Consider the following 10,919-nt stretch of genomic DNA (forward strand, 5'->3'; position numbering starts at 1 on the left):
GGTACACTATATGATACTAGCAGCTTGACTGTTATATGCCCAGAACTGGAAGACAGATACTATTCTATTAGATGAACAGTGGATTATCAGAATCCTTGAGTTGGCAAAGATAGATAGACTTTCAATATTACTGTAAAAGAAATCACTGGTCAATTTTTAAAAAAGTCTGGGAACCTTTTTTTAAATTTACCTAAAGAAGAAAGAAAACAAGATTATGCTTGCAGATTGGGATGAAGCTTTTTAGATCTTTGGAATACTAGAACAGACAAGGTTTTGTAGTAGAAAAGTATATTAGAGAAATTCACCATATATTGCTTTAAATTTCCTGGGATGGGAGGGTAGGAAGTGCAGTTTTAGTTAGTTTGTTATATGTAGTTATTTTGTTTAATTCAGTTGATTTAGTTTATGTTTGGTTTACGTTTTTTAAGTGGGGGTGGGATAGAAGAGGAAATTAGGTTTTTAAAAGATTAATTTTAGATTATTAACTTTGTTTTTAGTACTATTTTGTTTAGTTGTGTTGGTGTTTGACTTTAAATGTTGTATGTTATGATTTAAAATGTAATAAATATTATTATTATTTTTAAAAATCATGTACTCTCTAGTTTTTTCTTTTCTTAAAATCCTTTCCCCTGGGGTGATGGAAACCACACTTTCATAACCTACACACCAATCCATCATCCACAGGTTATGAACATGTAGGTAGACACCACTAAACCATTGCTGTTCTCTCTTTCTCTCTTTGGGGTGGGAAAATATGAAAGCACAGGCCTTGGTTAAACATCACCAGCTTTCCTTTGCTTGGGAAAATAAAAAATAAATTTCAATGAATAAAGTATTTTCTTCCTGTGTCAAATAGTACTACACTGGAGATGCTTCGGGGAAACAAAGAAGTGTCACCCTTTAATTGATTTTTCAGTGACATAAAAGCAATTCAAAGGTAGCTGGGGATTGATGGATTAGAGCATGAATGCAGAGCTGGGAATCCAATTTTGCTTTCTTTGAGTTCTCCTGATGCAACTTTGGGTCACAGTACTGAGGGGGAAGTTCAGTTCCAAACCTCCACTGAAGAATACCATAAAGAAATGAAAAGGGGAGCAGGAATCTAGCTTCACTCTTAAGACGAACACATTTATTTTAGCACGAGCTTTCATGGATTTCAACCCATTTCTTCAGATGCACTGATGGAGTTAATATCAAACCAGAGGCATCACTAGGATGGTGTGTGTGTGTGTGTGTGTGTGAGAGAGAGAGAGAGAGAGAGAGGGATGTGGCCCACACCAAGTGATACCCCCAGGGGGTGTACATCTGGTGGGACTGTTATGCCTACTGGGTGAGTGAAAAGGGGCATCATCTCCCTTTCTCGCTTGCTTAGCAACTGTGCCACACCTTGAGTGGGCCCTCTGGAGGCTGCAGCCCCATGCCACCTCAGCAGTGACAACTGCTGGTTGGACTGGTGTCTTCCATTCAGATTCTAGCATGGCTACTGTGCAAGAAGCCATTCCAGATCCTGAATGGGTCTGCTGGAGGCTGCAGTGATCTGGCTGGGCAGGCAAGCAGGTCAACAGAAGGAGGGTGAGACAGTACGCTGCCCCCCCCCCCCCCAGCCCTTTCTGGGACCTACACTGGATGACACCAACCTCAGCAATGCCATTGTGTTAAATCTCAGGTATACTATTGGCTAGATGGTTGTAGGAGTGGGAGCATAACAGGATACAGAAAGACACAGTCTGTGACAATGGTCACAAATCTTGAAACAATTATGTAAAATGATGCAGACTTGTTAGGCTGGCCTGTAGTTCTGAGCTGACGTCAAGGAACTGAGTCTCAGTAGGCAATGTTATTCTTTCATACCTCAGAACTACTGGCCAGCCTAACAAGTCTGCATCATTTTACACAACTGTTTTAAGATTTATGAAAGAATGAAAGAATAACATTGCCTACTGAGACTCGGTTGCTTGATGTCAGAATTGTTTGGGACAATTCTTTTGTTATGTGCCTGATTGTGGGGACATGCATATTAATATATGTAGTATACCAAGAAGCACTTGTCTCTGCTCACACATCTGCTAATGGACTGGAATTTGTGAATATATCTCAATTCAGCTGTTTCTCTTTCTAGTTGTAATTTGATTTTTTGTTCGTGTTGAGAACTACTGTTTGTCAATCAGAGACTGGATCTTCAGGAAGGCAGATTTGCTGTGCAGCCATTTCTTTTGGAATTGCCATTTCCAATGTCAGGTTTGTGTCCATTATCCTGTTGCATAGAGACTGTCCTGTTTGTCAAATGTAGAGTGGAGATGGAAATTGCTGACATAAGATGGAGTATTGCACTAAAGGATGAGCAAGCAGATGAAATTCCGATGTTGCAGATGACATGATTAGGACCTGTGATGTTGCTGTCAGTATAGATGGTAGCAGTAGGGGGAAGAGCTGGCATCTGGTCTTTAGCAGGATCTTCTTGTAATTCCATCCATGTTAAATATCCTGTTGTATTCAATTGTGGGTCTAGGGCAGGCTTAAGCAGGTGATTTGACCAGAGTTGTTAGGAGGTCTCATGTTGATAAGCTTGAATTGGGTCATCCATTCATTTCAGTTTGACACCTCTGACTGATACAGTTAAAAATGGTCTGGGGTCAGGAGAGGGATGGGGTGTGGGAGAGTACATGAGCCCAAGGCTCATTGCAGCTTGTTCCTTATAAACCGGTGTATCATGACACCTGAACCAGCTCATTGTTTCTCATTTTATTTCTATTTCTGGAGCTGCATTTTCCTTGCCTCACCTGCTGTTTTGCAGGCTCTGTGTTGAATCTGGCAGCTTGGTTGTTTTTAAATGAAAACGTTATCTGTTTACTATTCAAATGCAATTTTTAAACAGTTTTGCTCAGCACATTTGAATTCAAAATCCCATTAAAGCTGCAATATTCCTCATCTACCTTATTCCCCCCACTGCGCTGACATTGGCTTTCTCCGTTTTTTTTAAACAGGAATATAATATTGTATGTCTGTTTGGGGTGATGTAATTTCCTGCATTGAATTACGAGTCATTGGGCAAGGATGTTCACCTTCCCTATCATGGAAATTTTGTGCTCATACACATTTTCGTCTAACGTTTTCAAAATGTATTATTAGCCTGGCTATCTTGCAATTGCTCGGCAGCCACACTTTCATTTTAAATCTGCAAAACTTATCACTATGCCTCCTACCATCTGATGGAAATCATCAGAATTGCTGAGTTAAGATAAACACCCTCTTTTCAGCCACAAGAAAGGATGAGAAGGAGGGGGTGGGTGGGCATAAGCAGCAAAAATGTTAATTTGTTTTAAAGTTTAAAGTACTGACCTATGTACTGAAGATAAGCGTATCTAATTTTAAATCTTCTGTATCTTTTTGTACTGTCTAATTGCATAGTTAAATGAGCTGTAAAAGTAGAAATGCTGCTTTAACCTCTAAACAATTTTGCATAGCTCTAGAACAGCATAGATAACAAGAGGAAGCCTTAGGAGAAGGGTTTTCTTCTTCTTCTTCTTCTTCTTTCCCCTTTCTCCTCTATTCATATTCTGTTTTAGAGGGCATTGTTTAATCAACAGGAGATTCTCTCTGCTTGGACAATTTTTCCAATTTATCCTTGGGCTCATTTTATGATTCTGGAGGTGATCAAATGTGTGTTTGTTCCATACCATGTTCAAGAAATTATTTGAAATATATGCCCACTATCCAGTGGAGCAGATCTCAATGGCAAAGCAATGGACAGGCACAGATTCAAGTAAGTACAGATACCTAAGTACTGTACCTGTTTAGAGGGAAGAGACATAACATGATGGCTATGCAAAGCTAAACAGAGAAAAGAAAGCACTCCATTAAGGTAGTGATTATTGGCCTGTGCTGAGGATATTGACCTGTGCTGTAGAATGCTGAGGTTCTTCTGAAGGCTGCTGGAGATTTCCGAATAACAAATTTAACAACGGCAGCCCAGCAAGTTTTCCCTTGACCTATCAATACATGTTCTGGTATTTACACTCACACTCAACATGCAAATGGCTTCTGCATCACTGAAATCAATTTTCTCTGTCTCTTCACCAATATTGTTGAACATTTGGCCCCATAAAGTAACAATGTCCTCTTGTACTGGATGGTGACTATCATGTCAGCAGGATGGTGTCTCTCCTTCATGTCCCACATGGTTTGGGTCCAGGTTACTTACGGGATCGCTTCCTTCCATACAACCCACCCCATAAACTCAGGTTCTCTGCAGGACATTTACTCCAGTCAGCCAGGGCTGGTTGGCAAGTGTCACCCAGAGGACTTTTTCCCAGCCACCCCTAGACTGTAGAACCACCTGCTGGAAGAGATTTGACAGCTGAATACCCTGTCTGAATTTAAAACAGAATTTAAGACCAGTCTCTTATGTCAGGCCTATCCAGATTATTTTTTAAATTGTGATTTTTTTAAACTATGAATTTCAAACTATGGATTGATTGTTTTAATATGTACTGACCTTATTTGTTCTTTTAAATTGATGCCATATGTTTTAACTGGTTTGTATGTTTTTAACTGTCGTTATGTTTTTAAACAAATGTTATGTGTGTTACAACAGCTGATAACAAAAGGGTCAAGGCAAATTGCACAAAAGAAAGAAAATGTTATGTGTGGTATATTAATCTGCTGCTATTTGCCTTGGTCCATGAGGAGAAGCAGGTAAGAAAGAGCAGCGGCAATAGCAATGGCAACAACAACAATTTAGTCAAGTCTTTAAAAAGGATAAGCAACATAATGAACTCAAAATAGGTGCAACATATTGGATGGCTCCATTAGAATTCAGACACTAATAGCAGATTCACAACCCTACTAACAGGAAAGCTAGCACTGTCTGAGCATCTTTTCCAGTTAGTGAAGACATTTCCATTCTGGTAGATGTTTGCTTGCTAAATGTTCATTTTGTTTAATGCTTATTTCAACTATAACCTCTGCTTTGTTTAAGCATTGCTTTATTGCTTCTTCATTTTTAGTGTGTGTGTGTGTGTGTGTGTGTGTGTATTTACTGTACGTGTGATTTTATATTTTATTGTAGTTTTAAATTGGTGTGGTGCTCTGAATGCTGTATGGATACTAGAGAAGTGTGTGTGTGAATTTCAGCATGAATAAAAGTATACTCATGAGGGATTCTAGCCTTGTCTCAAATCTCGAACCACAGTTTTCAGATCTAAATAACTGCCTAAGATAAATCAGGTACTGGATTATTATAGCATAATAAAAATGGATAATAATGAATCATCAGAGTTGTACATGATAGTTAAGCCAGCCAAGTTGTAAAGTTTGGTCATCTTGAAATAAAACAAAACAGAGGGGAAAAAATTGCAGTTACCTTTGGAAACCTTTGAAGATAAGTGCCTCAATCCAGTACATCAACCTTTGTATTTCAAGCTTTCTATAGACTGACATTGTTTACTTAAATTTGTTAGTCATAAAATATGCTGACGATAATTAGCTAGAAATGGAAAAGGGATTGGATTGTTTATTCTTCTGTTGCCCCATAAATTTGCAATCAACTGAACAAAGTTACCAGAGGGTCACTCCCTGAATTAATAACACTTCATGTTTTGGATTGATTACAACTAAATGTTAATCAATTCACATTAAATACTTAGTGTTGGTTCTCTCACTTTTCAATTTGCTATTTGTTTGACTTCATGTTACTTACAGAGATATGAAATCCTAATACCATTTACCTTTCCAGTATGCTATTCTGTAGTTTCTTCCAACAAAAACTAATGTTTCACTGGAGAGCTCCGGATTTTTTGGAAAGCTCTGGATTATAAAACTTTGTTTAGAAAGGTAAGATATATGAACACTAGATTTTAAGATCACTGTTATTTTCTTTTGGTTTAAATACAAATATGACACAAAAAATTCATTTAAGCAAATACTACTGTATTAAAAGTTTGGTTGTAATATTAAGCGCTCTTTGACAATTACCTAACTTGATACCATTTTTATTTTCCTTATTTGTTCCAGGAAATAGACAAAGGTTTCTGTAATTATTCCCAGTGTTAAGCCACACAGTGACATATGACAGTGTCTGAAGATGGTACTGCAGGTTTCACAGTGACTGAAAAGGGTATTTAAGGCTTCAAACACAAAGAAGCATTTAAATTCATTAAAATTAATTAATTTATGTTAAAAATAAAATAATTTTAAAAGATGCATTTTATTTTTAACACAATTTCATTAATTTTATTAATTTTAATGTTTCTTTGTATTTGAAGCCTACAGTACCATCTTCAGTCACTAGATGGAAAGCTTCTGTAATCAACTCATAGGACATAGTCAGTATAGTTGGAAGCCAATGGAAAGTAATTTAAGGAACAGAGTAATTATACTCCTCTGTCTTCTGAGACAGCTACCCTCTCATCCATTGTGTCAAGAGGCTCTTCCCTGAGTGGACTATAAGAATGCACCATAGCAGTGGATATTCCAATGTGTCACAATGGCTATAGCTATACAGGGTGATTCAAAAAGAATGGTGCAAAACTGAATAAGAATAGGTTTACATTTATAGCATTCTTTTTCAATCACTTGGTATAACCGAGGTACTAAGGCCCAGTGTGTCCATCTGTAGAATTTTACTTGAAGGCTTTGGTGTATCTAGTTACTAAAAGGCTATTTTAATTTATGCCAAAATTAAAATGATCAACTGAGATGATTTGAAATTGCATTCTGGAAAACCCTAGAATACCTCAGAAACATATCTAACCAAATAGGTAGAGCCAGCTGATTCAGCTGCTTTGCATTTACTATGCTTTAAAGTTATAATTATTTGATTTGACAATTGTTTTGATTCTGGATTAATTATCAAGTAGGTCCTGAATGCATCATCAAATGCCAGGGCCTAGACTAGGAATGGGGAATTCTTGATTCTTGGACCAGATATGAACTCCCAGACTATGCTCCTGGCTCCGCCTTCTTTTTAAGACCCACCATTCCTTTACAACCATCCCAGTTCAGAGGGGAAGCTCCGTATTTTCAAAATAGTGTAGCTTACTGTTGTGAATTTCCATTGCTTTTTGTCATGACAGCTTTGGGCAAACCTTCTCTCTGCTTCTCCCACACCAAAAGGTGTTGGAAGATGATAAAAATAAAAGAAGTAGTTGGCAGAGAAGGCAAAGAAGGTTGCCTGTGAATTTTGTGAGAGGTGAACCTGAGGGGGTATAACTAACTCGATGATCCCAGCATTGCAAGTAAGGCACCTTTTAAAGTTCAGATTACCAAGCCAGTGAACATAGCATGCTGCTATGGTGCACCAAGAAATTCACAGTTCTGTTTTTAAATCAAATACTTTCCCCATATTTTCAGACCATCTCCCCAACACTGTTTTCTCTTCTCTGTGATGTTATTCTAGAAGAGTATTTTATTTGCTTAAAATGAATTGGTGGCTGTGTTTCTTTCCCCTCCTCTTATGGCTTGGGAAAAAGAGAAAGTTGAGTTCTTTTTCCCTGCTGTCTGATAACAAATTGGTAGGCTTCTGCACACACTAAAGCTAGAAAGGAATTGTTTTCACTAGCTTTTCCAGAACAGCAGCTGTATACGTCTGTGGTACATTTTTAAAATAATATAATAATATAATAATAATAAAAATAATAAAAAAGACTTAAAGGTTGCTTTGCTTCCAGGATGAAATAACTGGCTGTATTGCAAGGAGGTCATTTTGGAAAAATGGAGGGGGGTCTGACCCAACATATCACTGGTTGTATTCCTACTCACCAGCCACCTAGGGGCTCCATGTTGAGTGGAAAAATGTTTCTCACTGAAGACTTGGAGGTGTTCAAATATTGGATAGGGCAAAGGATTCCTATGCTAGGGTCAGTAACTTTTGCCTCACTAATTGGTAAGTTGCATGTCTGCCAACATCCGTTTGTTTGCTTTTGCACTATTTATGTGTTCCCGCTTCCTTCTAACCTGCAGCCATTTTCTTTTTCCCCATCTCTCCTCCATTAGACTATGTATTTGATCATGGACAACAATCTGTAAGTAAACCTATTTTACAAAAAAGATTGCACATTTTCCCTCCCTGCTATACCGTGTGTGTGTGTTTGTGTGTGCATATGTATGTTCATGGGAATTGGTAATTGTTCAGCTTTCTGCTTTGCTGATTAATTACTCTGCTTGAAAGATCCACTTCTCTCACACACGTCCCAACATCCTACACCTTTCTGTGGCCTGAGTGATGAGAATTAAGCCCAACTTGCTTCTTCCACCTAGTCATTTAAAAAGTAGCACAGAGGATCGGATCCATAGTGGTTTGAGTGTTGGACTATGATTCTGAGAGCCCAGGAGTTGAAATCTGGCTTGGCCATATAAACCCACTTAGTGACTTTGAGCAAGTTACATTCTTTCAATGTCTGAGGATGGCAAGGGCAAACCCTCTCTGAAGAAACTTGCCTTAGGATTACCCATAGTTGGAAATGACTTGAAGGCACACAGCAGCAACAACTTCTTTGAGATCAAAAATGCATCTTGGTACATGTGAATATCACTTTTTATAATATGAAGAGCTTTGGGCATATCAGTAACATTCCATTCTCAGATCAGGTTGCCCCCTTTCACTTCCTCCTCAGAGTCATCTATGTGATAAGGAAGAGCAGGGACTAGACTAGTATTTGCTGTTAAGGCTATGGCTGATTTGGAAGCATCTTTGTTTGAGGAAAGGGGTAGATAACTGAAGCAGGTCTGAGGGCCAATTTCCTGCCCTTGGGATCCTCTGGGGGTTGCACATGCTGCCCCAAATGCCAGCTTTTTCCCCAAAGTGGAAGTGGCTAGAGGTCAAAGTGGTGCTGGAGGGGTTTCAATGAGAAGTAGTTCACCCTTGGAGACTAGGAAACAGCTTTGGAGAGTATATGTGCCCCTGGGCCATTGTCTCAGAGCATGCATACTGAATGCATGATCTATGGATGTCAGGGTCTTAAATCTATAGAGGAATAGTGGGCAACGACATGGGAGATGGAGACTAATTTCCCCCAATCCCCCATGAGCACACTCCCCACAGTTACAGCGCTATAGAAATAAAGTTTAATAATAATAATAATAATAATAGTTAGCCCAAATCCCTCTATTTTCCACTGTAGTTCCTTTCAAAATGGCAAAAGGGATTGGTTTTCTGTCACTTTCTGTTGTCATCTAGAGAGGGCCTGCAGAGGAAAAGGGAGATATTTTTGGGTAGTGCTAGGCTCTGGGGTGCTTGCTGGGAAATAGATGAGGATGGTTTCTTATATTTCATACTTTCTAGAGCTTTCTGGAAAAAATGCCTGAAAAACACACCTTAAAAAAACCACAACAGCCACAGATGGGGATCGGAGGGTTTTGTGGGACTGATGGGAGGCTTCAGAGACCAAAAGTCAAGGTCCTCCATGATATTCTTGCAAAAAGCTAGTAAAATGTGGGATAGACAATGCAACTGTTAGGTTGGTTTGTAATTGGCTGACCAGTCAAACCCAAAGGGTGCTCAACATTGTCTCCTCTCCATCCTGGAGAGAGGTGACTAGTGAGGTGCCACAGGGTTCTGCCCAGGGCCCAGTGCTGCTCAACATCTTTATCAGTGACTTGGATGAGGGAATAGAGGGCATGCTTCTCAAATTTGCAGATGACACCAAATTAGGATGAGTAGCTATTACTCCAGAGGACAGGATCAAAATTCAAAATAACCTGAATAGATTACAAAGCTCGGTGAAAACTAACAAAATGAACTTCAACAGGACAAATGTAAGATATTGCACTTAGGTAGAAAAAATGAAATGCATGAAGGACACCTGTCTTAAGGAGACTACATGTGAAAGGGATTTAGGATTCCTAGTAGACTACAAGTTCAAGATAAGTCAACAGTGTGATGGGGCAGCTAATAAGGCCAATACGATTCTAGGCTGAATCAGTAGAAGTATTGTGTCTAGATCTAGGGAAGTAATAGTGCCACTCTATTCTGCTTTGGTCAGGCCTCACCTGTCTAGTTCTGGGCACCACAATTCAAAAAGAATGTTGACAAACTGGAGTGTGTCCAAAGGAGGACAACCAAAATGGTTAAGGGCCTGGAAACCATGCCTTATGAGGAAAGACTTAGGGAGCTAGTTATGTTTAGAAATTATATGATAGCCCTGTTTAAGTATTTGAAGGGATGTCACATTGAGGATGGGGCAAACTTGTTTTCTGCTGCTTCAGAGACTTTGGAGTTTATCGCACCAGGGATAAAACGTTCCCCGATGCGTTCTAACGGGCATGAGCGGGGCCGCACACAGTGTATGATGGGAACCCGATAGGGTCCAGAACGCGACTTTACCGCACAGGGAATGCCGCCACTGCCGCCGCCACTGAGCATTCCCATCGGGTTCCAGGGGATGCCATTTCTGGGAACGCTTTGAAACAGTTCCCAGAAATGGCGCCCTCTGGAACCTGATGGGAACCCGATGGGAACGGTCGGTGGCGTCGTCGTTCCCTGTGCGGTAAAGTCACATTCTGGGCCCCATAGGGTTCCCATCACGCTCCATGCGCGGCCACGCTCGTGCCCATTAGAATGCATCGGGGAACATTTTATCCCCGGTGTGATAAACTTCTAGAACACGGAACAATGGACGCAAGCTACAGGAAAAGATATTCCACCTTAACATTAGGAGGAACTTCCTAACAGTAAGAGCTGTTTGACAGTGGAACACACTTCCTTGGAGTGTGGTGGAGTCTCCTTCTTTGTAGGTCTTTAAGCAGGGGCTGGATGGCCATCTGTCAGGGATGCTATGATTATGAGTTCCTGCGTGGCATGGGGTTGGACTGGATGGCCCTTGTGGTCTCTTCCAACTCTATGATTCTACGAATAAGAGGATGAATAACGATGGATCCTTGAAAAGGTAGCTTTTTGCCACTAGTCACTCTTCCTTGTAGGG

Source organism: Sceloporus occidentalis, unplaced genomic scaffold, assembly GCF_023333645.1.
Source record: "Sceloporus occidentalis isolate IW3139 unplaced genomic scaffold, rSceOcc1.0.p SCAF_5, whole genome shotgun sequence".
In the NCBI taxonomy this organism is placed as follows: Eukaryota; Metazoa; Chordata; class Lepidosauria; order Squamata; family Phrynosomatidae; genus Sceloporus; species Sceloporus occidentalis.